This window comes from Chlorocebus sabaeus, chromosome 13 (genome assembly GCF_047675955.1).
Source record: "Chlorocebus sabaeus isolate Y175 chromosome 13, mChlSab1.0.hap1, whole genome shotgun sequence".
NCBI classification, from domain to species: domain Eukaryota; kingdom Metazoa; phylum Chordata; class Mammalia; order Primates; family Cercopithecidae; genus Chlorocebus; species Chlorocebus sabaeus.
In genome coordinates this window covers 76,403,775-76,425,165 of record NC_132916.1, presented here as the reverse complement: position 1 = coordinate 76,425,165, position 21,391 = coordinate 76,403,775, and the positions used below count along the sequence as shown (strand labels likewise).

At 39.0% G+C, this 21,391-nt stretch overlaps 1 pseudogene; it reads right to left on the bottom strand.

Moving 5' to 3' along the window:
- Window positions 1–10,731: 10,731 nt before the first annotated feature.
- Window positions 10,732–20,553, bottom strand: LOC103240192 (uncharacterized; annotated as a pseudogene).
- Window positions 20,554–21,391: the final 838 nt, after the last annotated feature.

Here is a 21,391-nt window from a genome sequence, read left to right as displayed (position 1 = left end):
GAAGATGAACATCTTTCTAGGTTATTTGCCACTGGAATCACCTTTTCTATGAAGTGCTTATTCATATTTTGCTTATTTCAAGTTGTATATCATTTTCTTGATAATTAGTAGGGGCTTCTTTTTTTCCTTTTAAAATAGCTTTATTGAGATGTAATTAACATATAATACCATTAAACCACTTAAAGTGTACAATTCAATGGCTTTTAGTATATTTACAGAGTTATATATCTATCACCACTATCAATTTTGGAACATTTTAATTACTCCCAAAAGAAATCCTATTCCACTTAGCCATCATCTCCCAACCCCCATTTCTCTAGCTCTAGGCAATTACTTGGAAGACATCATAAAAATTTCCTTTAAATTTCACGTGGAACCAAAAAAGAGCCCGTATAGACAAGACAATCCTAAGCAAAAAACAAAGGCGGAGGCATCACGCTACCTGACTTCAAACTATACTGCAAGGCTACGATAACAAAACAGCATGGTACTGGCATGAAAACAGATATATAGACCAATGGAACAGAACAGGGGCCTCAGAAATACCATCACACATCTACAACCATCTGATCTTTGACAAATCTGATAAAAATAAGCAGTGGGCAAAGGATTCCCTATTTAATAAACAGTGCTGGGAAAACCAGTTAGCCATATGCAGAAAACAGAAATTAGACCCATTTCTTACACCTTATACAAAAATTAACTCAAGATGAATTAAAGACTTAAACGTAAAACCTAAAACCATAAAAACCCTAGAAGAAAACCTAGGCAATACCGTTCAGGACATAGGCATGGGCAAAGACTTCATGACTAAAACACCAAAAGCAATAGCACCAAAACCCAAAATTGACAAATGGGATCTAATTAAACTAAAGAGCTTCTGCACAGCAAAAGAAACTATCATAAGAGTGAACAGGCAACCTACAGAATGGGAGAAAATTTTTGCAATCTGTCCATCTGACAAAGGACTAATATTCAGAATCTACAAAGAACTTAAACAAATTTACAAGAGAAAAACAACCCCATCAAAAAGTGGGTGAAGGATATGAACAGACACTTCTCAAAAGAAGACATTTATGCAGCCAACACACTGTGAAAAAAAGCTTATCATCACTGGTCATTAGAGAAATGCAAATCAAAACCACAATGAGATACCATCTCATGCCAGTTAGAATGGTGACCATTAAAAAGTCTGGAAACAATAGATGCTGGCAATGATGTGGAGAAATAGGAATGCTTTTAGACTCCTGGTGGGAGTGTAAATTAATTCAACCATTGTGGAAGACAGCGTGGTGATTCCTCAAGGATCTACATCCAGAAATACTATTTGACCCAGCAATCCCGTTACTGGGTATATACCCAAAGGATTATAAGTCATTCTACTGTAAAGACACATGCACACAATGTTTATTGCAGCACTATTTACAATAGCAAAGACTTGGAACCAATCCAAATGCCCATCAATGAAAAACTGGATAAAGAAAATGTGGCACATATACCATGGCATACTATGCAGCCATAAAAAAGAATGAGTTAATGTCCTTTGCAGGGACATGGATGAAGCTGGAAACTATCATCCTCAGCAAACTAACACAGGAACAGAAAACCAAATACCACATGTTCTCACTCATAAGTGGGAGTTGAACAATGACAACACATGGACACAGGGAGGGGAACATCACACACTGGGTCCTGTTGAAGGGTGGGGGACAAGGCAAGGGAGAGTATTAGAACAAATACCTAATGCATGTGGGGCTTAGGGGCTTTAAACCTAGAAGATGAGTTGATAGGTGCAGTAAACTACCATGGCACATGTATACGTATGTAACAAACCTGCACATTCTGCACATGTATCCCAGAATTTAAAGTAAAATAAAAATAAAAATAAAAATAAAAATTTTCTAAGGCCATCATCTCAATGTAAAATACCTTCTTGTTCTTATTCTGTTTTCTTTTTTTACATAAATTTCAAACATATATCAAAGTAGAAATAAAGTAAAGTGGTGAACTTACATGTATATAACACCAATAGTAGAAACTTCTTATACATTAGAAATGTTACTGTGTTTTTTTTGAGACGGAGTCACACTCTGTCACTCAGGCTGGAGTGCAGTGGCATGATCTTGGCTCACTGCAACCTCTACCGCCCATGTTCAAGCAATTCTCCTGCCTCAGCCTCCCAAGTAGCTGGGACTACAGGTGCCCACCACCATACCCAGCTAATTTTTTTGAATTTTTAATAGACATGGGGTTTCACCATGTTGGCCCAGCTGGTCTCAAACTCCTGACCTCAAGTGATCCACCCACTTCGGCCTCCTAAATTGCTAGAATTACAGGCATGAACCATCATGCCTGGCCAGAAATGTTACCTTTAATCTTATCATACATGTTGTGAATATTTTTCCCAATATAATTTTAAAAATTTAACTGTGTTTTATGCTGCATAATACAATTTTCTGTGTATTAGATATAAATATACTTATCTATTCTTTAGTGGCTTTAATTTCCTTTGTTGCTAAGGAAAATTTCAACCATTAGATAATTGTACATATATTAGCATTTTCTTCTAATATATTTATTTATGTTTGTCTGTATTACTTTTGATTTAACCCAAATCCATCCGGAAATTACACTTTTGTTTTAGTTTCTATAGCTTTTTTTTTTTTTTTTTAAATAATAGTGCTTTGAACAATATCTTTGAAGCTATTGTGAAAAAACAAAACCAGAAAGTGTGTGGACCTAATTTGTTTATTTAACACTTATTTATTTCACATCTATTATGTGTCTAGGACTTTATAGTTACTGGAGACACAAGGCTAAACCAGACTAGTAAAGTCTCTGTTTCTATAGCTTACCCTCAGCAGGAGAAAGAAAGACATGCAAGTTAATGAAAGAAACAGAAATGAACTGGCATTTTCAAGGAAAAGAAAGATGAGCAGTGTGATTGAGGTGTAGTGGGGTGAAGAGAAAAGGGCCAAGAGTTCAGATCAGAGAAGTAGCATGCAGGGGTCAAATCACAGAGTTTTGTAGGTCATGGTCAGGAGTTGGCTTTTATTTTAAGTATTATGGGAACCCCAGGAAGTAAGGTGGTTTGATTTACATTTTTTAAATGTCATGTTGACTGCTACAGAGAACATACTACAGAAAGACAAGAGAGGAAGCAGGGCATCTGTCAGAGTTGTAGGGGTAGATGGTAGAGGCCTCCATGGCAAAGGAGAGGAGCAGATGCTTGTAGAGGAGCTATGGAGATGAAGGTGACAGCACATGTGCGCAATTTGAAATTAAGGGGATTTGGGAGGTTAAGGAAGGTGGCCGTGCTTGTGCCATTTATTGAGATGGGGAATACCAGGAAAGTGATGCAAGATTTTTCTTGGCAACTTTTCCAGTCTTGCTTGAGCCCACGCTCACCACAGGAGATGCCCTGAATGCTCAGCCCTCCAGGCCGCACGTGGCTCGCAGTCTGGTGCAGATCCTGTGGCCAGTACGACTGTGCACTCAGCCCCTGGTGGGAGGGGGTGTCTGAGTGAGCAAGTGTGGGGTCCAGCTGGCCATTCCAGCAATGGCACAGGAGCTGGGTCTACGCAGGGCTTGTGGCTGGACCAGGCATGTTGCAAGCAACTCCCACAGTGGACTCTAGAGTCCAGACAAGGGGAATGTCGTGGTGCCCAGACAGGGGTGCCTGTGACCCTGAAGCCCCAGAAGGGATGTTGCATTATGCTAATTAGCTCTTTTCATCCCACTGTCTGTAGCCAGATGGATGGTGGCATGTTAACATCTCAGTCAGTCCTGTCGCCCCACTCTGGCCCAGGGCTCCAGGGCTGGCTTGGCCATGCTACTGCTTCCCATCACATAGGGTGGTTGCCCTTCCCCAGTCGGAGGGCAGGGGGCTACAGTATTATTATAACCTTTTTTGCACCTGTGTTTGGAGGATCCTGAGTTCATATCTCGCATCCAAGAAAAATGAGGCTACACTGACAGTTGAAGGGTGTAAAAGAATTTTATTGAGCAATGAAACAGCTCTCAGCAGAGAGGGAATGTGAAGTCAGACCATCTGAAGTCAGGTGGTATCTCTCCCTGTGTGTCTGAGTCCAGGGCTTTTATGGGCTCAGGATGGGTGAGTTCATGCTGATTGGTTTGTAAGTATGCAAAAAAGGTTAAAACAAAGGCACCACTCATAGGTGGGCATGACAGTGTAAAAAAACAATTAGGGAAGGTAAGTATATGTAAAATGGAAGGTGAGGATTGATCAGAGGAAAGCATGCCAAAGGGTAAGGCAGTTTCTTAATCTGGTTTGTAGATTTGCCTGGGACTGGTAACTAGGTTTTAAATTGTCTTCAGCCTGAAGGTTGGGTTTCACCGGGGACCGACCCCATCTGCCTAGGATTTGTCTGCCTCCTGCTGCTACCAAGAGGACCAGATTTAGGTGAAGAAGGAAATCACAAGTTCTGTTTTTTTTTTTTTTGTTCTTTTTCTTATTGAAGTAAAATTTACATAACATAAAATAAACTATTTTAAAGTGAACATTTAGTGACATCTACAATGTTGTGCAACCTCCACCTCTAACTAGTTCCAAAGCATAGAAGTTCTGTTTTGAATGTGTTAACTTTGTGACGTCAAATGCATTTCTCCATTTGAAATCTTGTCATTCAGAGATCTTGGCTGAAAAGGCAAATTTTGAAGTCATGGAGTTCAAAGGATTAAATGAGATTATCAAGGGTTTTAGTGTAAATAGAGAATGTGTCATACAATTGGTATAGGAGGAGTTAATAACAAAGACAGGGAAAAAAAATCCAGTGTAGAAGGAAGAAAATTAGAAGGTAGTGTTTTAGAAGCCAAGAGAAGAAAGTACCTTGAAGGCTACTGAAAGTGGGGAAGACCTCATTGGATTTGACAAACTGGAAGTCATCAGTAACCTTGACTAGGGCAGTTTTAAGAGAATGGAAGTGAGATGTGTGAGAGTAAAGAGAAATAAATTATAGAGACAATGAGACCAGATAACGCAAATAATTTTGCTGTGAAATGGTGAAACTGTGGAGGTTTGGCCCAGGGTCAAGAGAGTATCTGTTTAAATATCGGAGACATTAGAGCCTATTTGTGTGCTGATGACAAGGGAGCAGAAGAGAAAGGTGACATGATATAGAAGGAGAGGGAAAGATTGGAGGCAAAGTCCTTGAGGAGGCCCAAAAGACAGAATCCCATGCAGAAGCAGGGAGGGTGTCCCCATCAGAGCCAGAACATTCCTGCTGAGAGAGAAGCATGGCAGAAGAGACCAGTCCAATGCAGGTGGGCTGGCACATTGTATGGTGGGAAGATGAGGGAGTTCCCATCTAATTGTTATTTTGATCAAGAAAATAAGGAGAGTTAAGCAGAATGCCTACTCTTTTACTAGGCCCTTCGGGAGTTGGGATATGAGAAACAAAAGCAGCTTCCACTTTGAGGGTTGCAGCAGAAGTGCTGTCAGGACAAAGAGTAGCTAAGTGAAGGAAGTGAACCATTCGAGGAGTAGGGAAATATGCTAATGATGGTTCTTTTAGGAGGCACAGAGGAATTCGGAAGGCGTGTATGCATGGGCTGGGGGTACCTACGAAAGGAATGGGAGAATAAGTGTGGGAATGGAATCGTGGTGGTGATGGAGACCTGGCTCTGTCATCATGTAGTGACAGAGTGAAAACGGATGGCTGGGGTGATGGAAGACACCCGAGGGCGTCTTGGAAAATGGACCATTGGTTCAGCTCCCTCCAGTGGCTTTAGCTCAAGATGTGGGGCCACTGAGTGAGATTCTCTCCAGCCAGAGGAGACACTTCCCTGGACTCACAAAGCCGTGATACACTTTTAAAAATTATTTTATTTATTTACTTTAAGTTCTGGGATACATGTGCAGAATGTGCAGTTTTGTTACATAGGTATACATGTGCCATGGTGGTTTGCTGCACCCATCAACCCGTCATCTAGGTTTTGTTTTTTAATTTTTAAATTTTTTTTATTTTAAGACAGAGTATCACTCTTGTTACCCAGGCTGGAGTGCAATGGCACAATCTCAGCTCACTGCAACCTCTGCCTCCCGGGTTCAAGTGATTCTCCTGCCTCAGCCTCCCAAGGAGCTGAGATTACAGGCATGAGCCACTACACCTAGCTAATTTTGTATTTTCAGTAGAGGAGGGGTTGGTCATGCTGGTCTCGAATTCCCGACCTCAGATGATCCGCCTACCTCAGCCTCCCAAAGTGCTGGGATTACAGGCATGAGTCACCACGCCCAGCCTGTCATCTAGGTTTTAAACCCTGCATGCATTAGGTATTTCTCCTAATGCTCTGCCTCCCCTTACCCCTGCAACCCTCGACAGGCCCTGAGGTGTGATGTTCCCCTCCCTGTGTCCGTGTGTTCTCATTGTTCAACTTCCACTTATGAGTGAGAACATGTGGTGTTTAGTTTTCTGTTCCTGTGTTAGTTTGCTGAGTATGATGGTTTCCAGCTTCCATCCCTGTCTCTGCAAATGACATGAACTCATACTTTTTTATGGCTGCATAGTATTCCATGGTGTATATATGCCACATTTTCTTTATTCAGTCTATCATTGATGCGTATTTGGGTTGGTTCCAAGTCTTTGCTATTGTAAATAGTGCTGCAATAAACATGCATGTGCATGTGTCTTTATAGTAGAATGATTTATGATCCTTTGGGGAAATACCCAGTAATGGGATTGCTGGGTCAAATGGTATTTCTGGTTTTAGATCCTTGAGGAATTGCCACGATGTCTTCCACAATGGTCAGACTAATTTATACTCCCACCAACAGTGTAAAGGCATTCCTATTTCTCCACATCATCACCAGCATCTGTTGTTTCCTGACTTTTTAATGATCGCCATTCTAACTGGCGTGAGATGGTAAAAACTGTGATTCACTTTCTAAGGACACCTGACTTTTTGGAGTTCAGCATTGCAACCTATGCAATCTCCCAGGGTTCCTAAGTTCCTCAACTATGACATAGAATACTCTCTCAGGTCCTTCCCATGCCTAAGACCTTGGATTTTAAGAAATTGTTTGCGAAGGGATAACTTTTGTGCAGTTTGAAATACTGCACTGGACTACGAATAGAACTCAAACATATCAATGTCTCTGGCTACTTTTGGTTAAAATTCAATTTTGTTACTATAAATAACGTTTTGAAGGCAGTGTTGTGTGAGGAAAAGACAACAGGAGTTTGGGAATCATATACATCTGATTAAATCTAAATTCCACCCCTTATCAGCTATGCAACCCTGGACATGTTTGTTAAACCTCTTTCCATAAACCTCAAGCCTCCTCATCCGCTCAATCATTGCTCTCTTATAAAATAGTTAAGAATATTAAATGAGAACTTTGGAAAGCCCCTGGCACATAATGAAGGTGAGTTTGCTTGCCTCTTCTGTTTTAAACGTGAAAGTCTAAAGACACATTTGTTAAAAACAGGATGGAAATAAAGAACAAGTGGTACAGAAGGAATAACTAGAAAAAAAGGTGATGGGATATTCTCAAATGAGTTTGAAAGGGGGTGAAAGTGGAGCAAGTGGAGCTATCAGGACGGCTGCCAGAACAGAGGTAGGAGGATGAGTAATGGACCCAGGGAAGCATGAAGGAAGAGGCATTGAAGAGGCAACTGTGCAGAGGAAGCTGAACATACACATATATTTCAAACCATGGCAATTCATTTGGGAAAGTGAAATTGAAGCAGGGTCTATACAAAACATTAAGGCTGGAGTGACCCATGCGAGAAAGGGAGGTCTGATCAGGATACACACTTGAGTTCAAAGTCAGAGTGACCTCTGGAAGCGGGGAGAATTAGGAGTGAGCTGAGAGCAAAACTTCATAGCAGGCCTGAAGATACAGGGCTTGGCAGTCAGATGACAGAAATGCAAGGGGCCTTCAGGTGGGCTCCCGTGGAGCTGCTGAAATGAATTAGATTTATGATGTTGGATAATCCTAAGTAAATATATTCATAATTGCTCTGAATATGAGAATTAGAGCATGGTTTCTAGGTTGTCTTCTAAAAAATGAGAAATTATCTTGATCGTTGTTGCTCTTGCATTTTACCTATCAGAACCCCGTGATAGGCTGTCGTCGTAGTTTTGGAGTTCAAAAGTAGAGTGCAAACCTTGTTAAGCCTCTACTTCCACCCTACAGTCATAAAGCCTGAAGTAGAGCAGATCCAAAAAGTGCCATAACTCACAGGCTCTGCACCCTAGAGGGTGCACAGGATGTGCAGTGGCAGTAGTCACCTAGAGGGAAGAGCGTGTTCCATTAGGGAATTCTTGGTGGGATGGTGCATGCTCTAATCATGTGCTTTTAATAGAAGACCCTCTGAGAAGATAGCTGACCTACACAAACAGCCTATCACTTGCACACAGTAGAGGCAACTAGGATCCCCACTCTCCACTCTGGGTTTCAGAACCCAGTGAAAACATCAGAACGTTTGCACTTATGCAGTGATGGCTTCCAAATGAAGCCCAGGTCTCATGTTAAAAGGTGGGTTATGAAACCCGTGGGGGAGGTGGATAACAGGAAAGAAAAACAGTAAGGTTTCAGTGAAGGAAGGCAAATATATGCTAATAGGAGAAGGTGAGAAAGGCTAATGAGATGTCTAATGCAAAGAATGACCTCATTCAAGCCCTAAGATCTGTGCCTGAACCTGCACTTTAGGGCTACAAATAGAAAGGAAGGGAGCCACTGGTACCAAATATTCTGTAAGGCTTTGGGGCACAGGCAGTACTTGGCCCCCATCTCAGCATGTTGAGAAACAGAGGCAGCAAGAGAAGCAGCTGCAAACTCTGCCCAGATCCCAAGGTGGCAGCAGCATCCAGGAGACCTCAGAGGTCCCTGCCTAGCTCTAGCCTTAGGAAGAGGCCTCGGGGGCATGTATTGGACACTTGCGTTTTCCACCACGTTGATCTAAGTTGGAAAGAAAAACATGATGGGTGCTTTAAGGAGGTTGTGTGACTTGTTTTTGAGTTACCACTGAGTGCTTCAAAAATTACTGGGGAGAGGAAGCGTGGATTTTACAGAGGTCTCAAAGTCCCAAAATAATCATTGGAGTTAAGTTTCAGTGAACAATTTTATGCATTTTTAAAAATTTGCTTTTTCTACTTTGCTTTTAAGCTATAAGTTCTTTTAAAACCCCAGTGTATGTGGCACCAATGACCTCACAATGCTTGAAATATTTTTTTTACTGACCAAAATTTTTATTCAAAAGAAACTTTAATCCTCATGCAAAGTACCTGGGGCTTTGCTTGTTGCTGGTGAACAGACATGTGCACACTTCTGAGAGAAGAACTGCAAACACAAAGTTCCATTTTACTCTCTGGCCTAGACAATAGCTCTAAGCGATTTTAGAACAGCAGGACTATTGTTTTTGTTAAATAAGATTTATAAGGACAGTCAGAATTTTAAAAAATTGTAAAAGATATAATTTAATTCTTTTGGGTGGTATGAGGTGAGTGGAGAACAGTGTTAGTGGCTATTCAGGGATGAGCCTCTGGAGGTTTTAGAGTCAAAAGATTTTCCTACTTAAATATTCTGAGCCTCAGTTGCCTTATCAGTGAAATGGGAATAGTAATATTACTCAGCCTTGTAAAGTTGTTGTGAATACTTAAGTGAAAATGTATATTTGAAGTGCTGACACGGGCTTGACACAAGTAAGTGGTGTGTAAGTATTAACTGTCGTGGCATAAATCCAAAGTCTTTGGAACTGTCCTCAATTAAAGCTGTGCAGAAATTGATGAACTCTTTGGCCTGTAGTGATCAAATGTATAGTCAGTTCATTCATTGTCCCTCAAGTTGGTGATTTCTACACTAAATATGCCTGCAGTTCTTAAACATAGTCTACTCGGTATCCATCCGTCTTCTCTGGTTTTTGGGTTTAGTGTCAATCTTCTGTGGTCCCCTTGGAAATTCTTCTGATTGAGATAAAGGGAGATAATGTATATGAAATCATGGAGATCTGGTTCACTTCTTTTGCTTCTATAAGTGGCAACAGCAGACTGCTCAGAGAAATCCCCTCTTCTTCAGTGTGGTCCTGTCCCTTCAGGGAACTATGGGGATACTGGCTTGTTTTCTCTCACTCTCCATCTGTCTTCACAAGAGGTATTAGTCTATAGTTTTCCTTTCTTTGAATGTCATTGTCTCACTTTATAATCAGAATGATGCTGACCACATTAAGTACATGGCAAAGTGTTCCTCTAGATACTACCTTAATGACATCCCACAAATTGTGTTATGATGTATTTTCATTTATGTTCAGTTAAAAATATTTGCTAATTTTCCTAGAAGTTTCCTCTTGGGATTGTTGTAGGAAGTCAGGGACCCCAAATGGAGGGAGCTGCTGAAGCTGTGACAGTGAGGAAAGAAAAAGACCCTGTCACATTGTTTTATATTGTCTTATACTCAGTATCTGTTTTAAGGAAAAAACAAGGAAGTAAAACCAAAGACAGGCAGCCCGGCGCCAGGCCCAAAACCAGGCCTGGGCCTTCCTGGCCTAAACCCAGTAGTTAGAAATCAACTCATAACTTAGAAACTAATGTTATTCATAGATTCCAGACATTTGTATAAAAGAACATTGTGAAACTCCCTGCCCTGTTCTGTTTCTCTCTATTAGTGCATGAAACCCTGTCACGTATCCCCTAGATTGCTCAATCAATCATGACCCTTTCATATGAAATCTTTAGTGTTGTGAGCCCTTAAAAGGGACAGAAATTGTGCACTCAGGGAGCTCGGATTTTGAGACGGTAGCTTGCTGGTGCTCCCAGCTGAATAAAGCCCTTCCTTCTACAACTTGGTGTCTGAGAGGTTTCGTCTGCGGCCCGTCCTGCTGCAACAGAAGAACATAAATTGTGAAGATTTCATGACATTTGTTAGTTCTCCAAATTAATACGTTTATAATTTCTTAAGCCTGTCTTTACTGCAGTCTCTGAACATAAATTGTGAAGATTTCATGGACATTTATCACTTCCCCAATCAATACTCTTGTAATTTCCTATGCCTGTCTTTACTTTAATCTCTTAATCCTGTCATCTTCGTATGTAGAGGATGTATGTCACCTCAGGACCCTGTGATGATTGTGTTAACTGCTCAAATTGTTCACAAAGCATGTGTGTTTGAGCAATATGAAATCTGGGCACTTTAAGAACAGGATAACAGCAATTTTCAGGGAACAAGGGAGATAACCTTAAAGTTTGGCTGCCTGGGAGCCGGGTGGAACAGAGTCACATTTTTCTTATTACTGAAAATGGGTAGGAGAAATATCACTGAATTCTTTCCCCAGAAAGGAATATTAATAATTAACAGCCCTGGGAAAAGAATGCACTCCCAGGGGAGTCCTCTAAAATGATCGCTCTGGGGATGTCTGCCTTATGCAGTTGCAGATAAGGGATGAAACACGCCCTGGCCTCCTGCAGCGCCCCCAGGCTTGCTGGGAATAGGAAATTCCAGCCTGGTGAATTCTAGTCAGACCGATTCTCTGCTCTTGAACCCTGTTAAGATGTTTATCAATGACAATGCGTGCACAGCGGGACATGGAAGTTCATTAGTGATTCTAGTTTCACCCTGACATTGTGCTCTCGCCCTGACCTTCTGCCTTGTGATCTTTTGTTGCCCTTGAAGCATGTGATCTCTGTGACCCACACCCATTTGTACACTCCCCCTCCCTTGAAAATTGCTAATAAAAACTTGCTGATTTTGCAGCTCAGGGGGTATCAAGGAACCTGCCGACATGTGATGTCTCCTCTGGACACCCAGCTTTAAAATTTCTCCCTTTTGTACTCTTTCCTTTTATTTCTCAGACCAGCCAACACTTAGGGAAATAGAAAAGAACCTACATTGAATTATCAGGGGTAGTTCCCCCGATAGGATCATGGATAATTTAGAAGTGTGCTGTTTCATTTCCAAAGGTTTGGAATTTTCTGTTGTCTTGCTGTTATTGGTTTCTAGTCTAGTTATATTAGGATCTGAGAGCACACTCTGTGTGAGTTCTGTTCTTTTAAATTTGTTAAGGTTCATTTTAAAATCAAGGATGGGGTCTACCTTGGCGAATGTTCCTTGTGCTCTTGAGAAGAATGTGCATTTTGCTGTTACGGAGTGAAGTGTTCTACGAGTGTCAATATTGTCCAAGTTTTTGATGATGGTGTTCAGTTTTTCTGTATTATTGCTGATTTTTCCATTCGTTCTATTTGTTACTGAGATAACAGTGTCTAAATATGTAATGATAATTGTAGATTTGTCTATTGCTCCTTCAAGTTTTGTCAGTTTTCTTTTTGTATTGTGAATCTGTGTTATTAAGTGTATGCCCATTTGGGATTATAATGTCTTCTTGTGGCATTGAACTTTTTACGATTCTGAAATGTCTCTCTCAATCCTTGTTGATCTTTGCTCTGAAAGTTGTTTTGTCTGATATTAATATCTGCATTCCAGTTTTCTTTTTGTTTGTGTTCTTCTATTCATTCTATTCAATGAGTTTTCTGCTGCTGCATTTTTTGTCATTTTAAAATTTAAATTTTATTGTCATTTTGTAATTCTTTATAGCATATTTTTTGTTGAGTTGTTTTTAGCTTTCTATAGATTTTAATTGTGTTCATGATTGTTTGTTGGAGTATCTATAATAATAATAACAATAATAATAATAAATAATTGCTTTCAAGCTCTTTCTTCTTTTAAAGAGATGGGTCTCGCTCTGTTGTCCAGGCTGTAGTACAGTGGTGCAATCATAGGACACTGCAGCCTTGAACTTCTGGGCTCAAGTGATCCTCCCACCTCAGCCTCCTGAGCAGCTGGGATCACAGATGTGCATCACCACGCTCAGCTAATTCTTAATTTTTTTGTAGAGATGGGGTCTTGTCATGCTGCCCAGGCCTCAAACTCCTGGGCTCAAGTGGTCCTCCTGCCTTGGCCTCACAAAGTCCTGGGATTACAGGTGTAAGCTACCACATCTTGCTGCTTTCAAGTCTATATTAGATAATTCTAAATCTTTGTTACCTTAATATTCGTATATGTTGATTTTCCTTTTGATATTTTCGCAGATCTTTAGATGCCATGTAATTTTGGTTTGTATTTTAGGCATTTTGAATATTATGAGATCTGGGGGCCTTTTAAAAATATTATGAATATGTGGATATTTTTGTTTTAGGAGGCAATTGACCAGGTCTGAGTTCAGGCTGCAAATTCTAACCCACCTTCTATGACTTGCAATTCCAATGCTAGCTAGACTTTGAGATTATTTCCATGTATTCCATGTGTACACCAATCATTGTTCTCTCTGGGACCCCAGGTTAACTCCACTTTTAAAGTGTTGTGTATACTGATTATGATCAGATTCATGTATGTACAACTTAGGGGTGAGCCCAGGTGTTTATAAGCAAATTTCTAGGATTGCTTTGCTGAGCTTCTCCATGTCTGGAGAAGCTTTTTTATTCCCTAGGGCTCCTCTATTTGGTCCTACAGTCAGAAAGCTGGGGCTTTATTTAACCTACATGCTCACAAAATTTTGCAATTGCATCCACATCTGGGGTCAAGTGGTGCAAGGACTGAGACAGAGGGGAAAAAAGGCACTGGAGTTCTCTGATTGGAGGGGAAAATTTCCTGTCTTAGAGATTTGGTTCAAACCATCTTCTGTGGTGGCTTCTGCCATTGTCCCCACAGGATTGCTTCGAGGCTGTAATATAAGAGATCACATGGCAGAATAAAAACTAATTGGTATCTGCATTCTCTGGGCATTGTGAGTTTCTTTTTTCTACTCTGTGTGCTAGTATTAAGGGGCCACTCCTAGATTTCTTTCTTTATCTAAGTGCCCAGTTCCAAGTTTCATGCTACATTTTTGTATTCAGATCAGGGAGAAATGGTGCCAGATTGATAGCAGTTTAAATTCTATGCTTCTTCCATGATCTCACTGCTCTTACTAACTTTTCAGAGTTCTCATATAGTTGTTCCAACTTTATGATTTCCATACTGAACACACCTGCATTGTCAAACATTCCTTGCATTCTGTCCATCTCTTACATTTGCATTTAGCTGGAAAGACAAAGTGGAGCAGGCATACTCCATTTTACCCAGCAACAGAGCACACAATTATCTCTTAGAGCAATTAAGAATAAGTTTAAAAAATTTTATATTTACCTTTTTTTTTTTTTTTGAGATGGAGTCTTGCTCTGATCCCTAGGCTGGAGTGCAATGGCATGATCTCAGCTCACTGCAACTTCCACCTCCTGGGTTCAAGTAATTCTCCAGTCTCAGCCTCCCGAGTAGCTGGGACTACAGGCATAAGCCACCACACCTGGCTAATTTTTGTATTTTTAGTAGAGATGGGGTTTTGCCATGTTGGCCAGGCTGGTCTTAAACTCCTTACCTCAGGTGATCCACCCACCTCGGCCTCCCAAAGTGCTGGGATTACAGGCGTGAGCCACCGTGCTTTCAAGTGCTCTTTAATTTTTGTGTAGGCACAAGTTTATGTCAGATAACATATTTCTTCTGCATAACTTTAACATTTCATGTAGTGCAATTCTACAGAAAATGACGTTCAGTTTCTGTTAGTCTAAACAATTCTTTATTTTCTCTGCAGTTTTGAAATAAATTTTTATTCTTTTCGTTTATTTTTCAGTTTTTATTTACTATATTCAAGTTCATTGATTGTTTTCCTCAGCTGTATTGAGTCTCCTAATGAGCCCATTGAAGGTAGTCTGCATCTGTGTTACTGTGTTTTATTTCTAGTATATATTTTTTCAGCCATACTGAGGTATAATTGACAAATAAAAATTCTATAAACTTAAAGTATACAATGTGATGTTTTGATATACATGTAGACATTGCAAAATGATTATCATAATTAAGTTAATTAACATATCCATCCTGTCACATAGTTATGAGCATGTAGTGAGAACATTTAAGGTCTATTCTCTTAGCAGATTTCAAGTACCTAATACAATATTATTAACTATAGCCATCATGCTGTATATCAAATCTCCAGAACATGTTCATCCGGTATAACTAAAGCTTTGTACCCTTTGACCTACATCACCCCATTTTCCCCACCTCAGTCCCTGGCAATAACCCTACTCTCTGCTTCAGCTTTTTAGAATCTACATATAAGTGACATCATGCAGTATTTTTATTCTGTGCCTGGCTTATTTAGCATAATGTCCTCCAGGTTCATCTATGTTGTCACAAATGGTAGGATTTCCTTTTAAGGCTGAATAATATTCCATCATATAGACACACCTATATATGTGTGCTTATCTATGTATCTTTCTATATATGTTCCCTTTTTTTACGCATCCATTTATTGATATATACTTAGGTTGGTACCATATTTTGGCTATTGTGAATTATGCTGCAATGAACATGGTAGTACAGATATCTCTTTGAGATGGTGATTTCATTTTCTTTGGATGTACACCCAGAAGTGGAAGTGGAATTGCTGGACCATACAGTAGTTCTAGTTTTAATTTTTTGAGGAACTTCCATACTGTTTTCTATAACGGCTATACCAATTTACACTCCCACGAACAGTGTATGAGAGTTCTCCTTTCTCTACATCTTCTCTAACACTTGTTGCCTTTGTCCTTCTAGTAATAGCCAGTCTAACATGTATGAGGTGATATTTCATTGTGATTTTCATGTGTATTTCCCTGATGATTAGTAATGTTGAATATTTTTATATAACTTGGCTATTGGTATGTTTTCTTTTGAGAAATGTCTATTCAGGTCCTTTGCCAATTTTTACATCAAGTTTTTGGTTTTTTGCTACTCAGTTGTGTTTAATTTGGGGTATTAGCCACTTATACATGGTTTGCAGATATTTTCTCCTTTATGTAGATTGCCTTTTCATTTCATTGATTGTTTCCTTTGCAGAAGATTTTAGTTTGATACAGTTTTATTTGTCTACTTTTGCTTTTGTTGCCCGTGCTTTTGGTGCCATATCCAAAAGTTATTGTCCTTTAGATACTGACATTTGTTTAGACAAATGTCAAGAAGCATTTTTCTTGTGTTTTCTTCTGTCAGTTTTATAGTTTCAGGCTTATGTTTAAGCATTTAACCCATTTTGGGTTTATTTTTGTACATGATGTAAGATAATGGTTTAATTTTATTCTTCTGCATATGGATATTTAGTTTTTACAAAACCATTTATTGAAGAGACTATCCTTTCCCTATTGTGTGTATGTGACAACTTTGACAAAGATAAATTAACTGTAAATGTGTGAATTTATTTCTGGGTTCTCTATTCTGCTCCATTAGTCTATATGTCTGTTTTTATGCCAGTACTATGCTGTTTTTGTTACTATAACTCTGTAGTATATTTTGAAGTCAGATAGTATGAGTCCTCCAGATTTGTTCTTTTTGTTCAAGGTTGCTTTGATTATTTGGGGTCTTTTGTGGTTCCATAATTTTCCTTGATTTTTTTGGTAAATATTTCACATTATATAAATTGTATTCTTTTCAGTGATTTTTAGTTATATTTACATATTCTTAAATCATCACCACTATCTAATTTTGAAACATTTTCATCAGCCCAAAAGGAACCCTTGAACCCATTAGCAATCACTTCTTTTTTTTAAAAAAAAGAGTTTAAGGAAAGAATATATTTGAACCACATAAACAAAGAAAAAGGTATTACATAAGAAAAAATAATGTAACAATTTATGTGAGTACCTAACATATGAGCATGCTTTTACATCTAAAACAAAAAATTAAAAGGTAACATTGGTACTATCTATCTATCTATCTGTCTATCTACCTATCTGACAAATGTGCATTAAATAATTCTCTAATATAAAACATTTAAAATGTGGAGAATAGTTTTTCAAGATACAGAAAACAGTTGTTACGATAGGCACAACTGCAATTCTTATAAAAACATGCTTGCAAGGATAAAATTCACCTGACCACTCATTTCTCACATACACCAACGCTATAAAATTGTTAAGCACTGAATCTTGCCACCCATTTTTGTAATGTTTGAGTTTCAACACTGATTGGTATGAATTCCGAATTACACAATTAATTACTGTTATTTTTCAGTCTTTCTGCCATGTTCCATACAGAAGGCATCTATTTAATATGAATACTTAAAACAGCTACATTATTTATAGCAAAGTCACTTCCCTATGTTCATTTTTCCTTTAAAGGCATTATATTTAGAAAATAGTTATTACAACAAATACTGCTTTAGAAGATCTGAAACTCCAAATCAATGTGCTCCATCAACCATAAGTAGATCTAAGAAGCCCTGAGTGAAAAGAACACAAATGTAAAATACTGATACATGTAAAGATTATAAAATTGGTTTATTATAAAAACAATTCAAGAATACCCACTTAAAATCTTATCCCAATGCTACCCAATACAACCAAGAAGCAGTTAATCACTTTTACATCAGGAACAAGGACATAAAACCAGACACCACATCAAGGCAGTGACTCAAACTCAAAAAGAGAAAGGACTCTCAGGTCTCCTTCAGGTCAGTACAGAGAGTATCATAATATCAAAGCACTGTGCCAGGTATCACAGTACTGCTACAACACTGAGGTACAACTGGGCAAATTAAAGTCGAGGGGAAATGAAGATCTCCATATTCTTGTTTTGTGGGTGTACTTAGTGATTGAAATTCTAGGAACAGCTGCCTTTAATGGCAGCAAGATGTAAGACAAGTCTTTATTAAAGAGAAAGAAGTTTATAAGGTTCCCTATCATGGTCCCCCTAAATCTTCACCACCCCCCAAACCTTCCCACCCTCCCCTTAAGCTAAAGTTACTCTGCTGATACATAAGATATAATCTTAATTTGTGGCTACTGGCAAATTACAGGCACTCCTTCCAAGAAGCTTTGATCTTCTGCACATTAAAAAAAATTCCCAACCACACACTATATAATTCATATACCCAGTTTTGCATTCTGGGTAGAATTTCATTATTACTCTAAAACTCCATCTGCACAGTGGCCATTTCCTCCCAGACTTAATTCAAGATTTAATCTTTCTGCTGTTTTCTTAGTGAAAGCCTTAGAGTCAATTATTATGAGTGATTGGCCTATGAACTATTATATACAACATAGTGATTGCATTTTTTTGAGCACTGAAAGTATTTAAAATACAACTTCTTACTTCCAACTTTTGCACTCCCCCAAAATGAAGGGCCAAAATACTTAGATTTTGTAACTGGGGGTAAAAAATCTATCTTCCCAAGCTGAGGCTTTTCATAGCAGCTTTTGCCAGGAGAAGAGATTTTATGTCTGTTATAAACCCTTGAAAATAAGGGCTTATTCTAGATATATTGGAAGACCGTTAAAACATAGAGGTGCTAGCCAGTGCAATTTTAATTCACAACCAACTTTTACTTCATAGCTTATACTGAAGAATTAATTCATGCTCATTTTGTTCCTTTAAAAAATATTCTTTGGGGCTGGATGTGGTGGCTCATGCCTGTAATTCCAGCACTTTGGGAGGCCGAGGCGGGTGGATCAGGAGCTCAGGAGATCCAGACCATCCTGGCTAACACAGTGAAGCCCCGTCTCTATTAAAAATACAAAAATCAGCTGGATGTGGTAGCATGTACCTGTAATCCCAGCTGCTCGGGAGGCTGAGGCACAAGAACAGCTTGAACTCAGGGGGCAGAGGTTGCAGTGAGCCGAGATCGCGCCACTGCACTCCAGCCTGATGACAGAGGAAGACTCCATCTCAAAAAAAAAAACAACAAAAAAACCTCTTTGGAAACCATTATCATCCCTGTAGACACATACTCTAGTTACATAATCTCTTCCTATAAAAATAAAGGTATAATTATGATTATCTGTATTTCTTTGCTAAATTCAACTGTCAATATACATTTATTAATCTGATCACTTTTCCAGCTAACTCATGACCTTATAGTATTCTATCCAGGGTCAGTTTTCACCACAGAAGTAGGAGCAAGTCTTATAAGTAAGAAAAATCTTGAAGGCAATATTTTAATCTAGTCTTTAATGCGTTCATTACAAATGAGAACTACAAACTAGAATTTACTTCCAAAACTAAGGCAAAGGCAAACTTCCAAAGCTAAATAAAGGTAAACCACTATAAAGCTTATTTCTGTCATGGACATTATGAACCTACTCAGTGATTTCCAACCAAGACATAAAAATTAGTCCAAGGGAGAAAATAAAGCTATTTCTGGTTTGCTCCTTTCCAATTCATCAGATAATACCTATCATATGCCCAGAGGGCGTGGAGCACTTCCCTAGGTACTATCCATAGTAAAAGCTCTTTCTAGAACACTGAACTACTTCAAACGTCTGTGGATTTCCCCAACCAGATTTAAACTACCAGTGAAATATAAACTACTCGTCATGTATTCTAAATGCATACAAAGTGCTACCATTTTAAAAATTAACTGGAAAGCAGGGAAACCTAAAAAAAGGATACATTCTGCTACCACATTCTTATAAATGTTATGTTTGTGTGTGTGTATGTATATAAAATAGAGAGCAGATAATCAAGATTTAAATAAGGTGGTAAAAAATTGGAAATGAAGATTTTACCAAAACAACTACAATAACTGTCCCAAGCTACAACTATGAACAGATTCACTAATATGGTCATTTGCCTAGGTTCCAACAAAACCACGTCATTAAGGACGTCAGAACTCAAAGCTTCCTGCAGACTTGGCATCATCTCCTCTCCTTCTATGTTCACTCCATCTCCTTCCAGTGTTTCTTGGTCCACTTTTGTCCCAGGAATGGCTTCAGGTAGTCGGGGAAACGGTCCTGCTGTGAGGGCAAGGTGCTTTGGTTGATAGTATCACCTGTATCCATCTCATGAACGCTGTTCAGGATGTCATCTGTGGTGCGAGGGACACTAGCTGCCCATGCTTAGTCCACTGTCTGTACACTCATCTCGAGAGTGATAAGTGCCACTGTTAAGGAAAGGATGTGAGCTATTGGTCATCATTGTTCTCATCCTGAGACATCTCTGGTGAAGACACTGGATTTTGAGTCCCACCGTCCTGCTCCAGTGTTGGTAACTGGCTACGCAGTGCTAACTTCTGCCAAAGCAGTTCCTGCTGTTTCAGCCGCAGCCTCTCCTCCATCTGCAGTTGCTGCATCTGTTGCTGCTGGTTGGAGTTGCTGCCACCATGACACCTCCCTGTGGGCTCTGGGGAACCAGGGGTGGTGGCTGTTTCACTGGAGCACTCTAATTCTCTGGTTCCTAGCAAAACGAGGGTCAAGCCTTGGGTCTAGCCAAGATGTGGTCTTGTTCTTATGGTTTATAAAGTAAATTTCTCCATCCCGAGTCATGACTTTTCCCCCCCATTTTGTTGATCTTTTGTATTTTTTTGTTTCAATTTCATTCATTTCTGATCTGATCTCTATTATTTCTTTATTTCTACTAACTTTAGGTTTTGTTTTCTCTTGCTTTTCCAGTTCTTTAAGATGTATCATTAGGTTGTTTATTTGAAGTTTTTCTTCTTTTTTGATTTAGGCACATGACACCATGCCCGGCTAATTTTTTTGTATTTTTTAGTAGAGACAGGGTTTCACTATGGTTCAGGTTAGTCTCGAACTCCTGGCCTCAAGTGATCTGTCCACCTCATCCTCCCAAATTGCTAGGATTACAGGCATGGACCACCATGTCTGGCCTATATTTATTTTTTAAATCCATTCTCCTGATCTCTGCCTTTTGAGTGCAGTGTTTAGTTCATTTTTATTCACATAATTACTGATATTTAGTTGAAATTCCCTATTGGTTCATGCATACCTTCTGTTTTTTTCCAAAGCCTTTACAATATCAATAATAGTATTTTAAATTCCTTGTCGGATAGTTTTAACATGTGGATCCCATTGTAGTCTGGTTCTATTGATATATTTTTTTCTTGAGAAAGGGCTTTTTTTTAAGCAAGCAGATTTAACAATTGTAAACAAAGATCCATCCAACAGTGGAGCACCCACATAAATAAAGCAAAATATTATTGGAGGTAAAGAGACAGATGGGCCTTAGTACAATAATAGCTGGGAACTTCAACGTCCCACTTTTAGCATTGGACAGATCACACAGACAGAACGTCAACAAAGAAACAGTGGACTTAATCTGCACCAGAGAGCAAATGGATCTAATGGATATTTACAGAACATGTCATACAAAAGCTACAGAATATACATTCTTCTGAGCACATGGATCATTCTCAAGGATAGATCATATATTAAGACACAAAAAAATTGAAATAATATCAGGCATCTTCTCTGACCACAATGGAATAAAACTAGAATTAATAACAAGAGGAATTTTGGAGACTATACAAACACATGGAAATTAAACAATATGCTCCTGAATGACTACTGAGTCAATAAAGAGATTAAGAAGAAAATTGAAAAATTTCATGAAACAAATTATAATGGAAACACAACATAC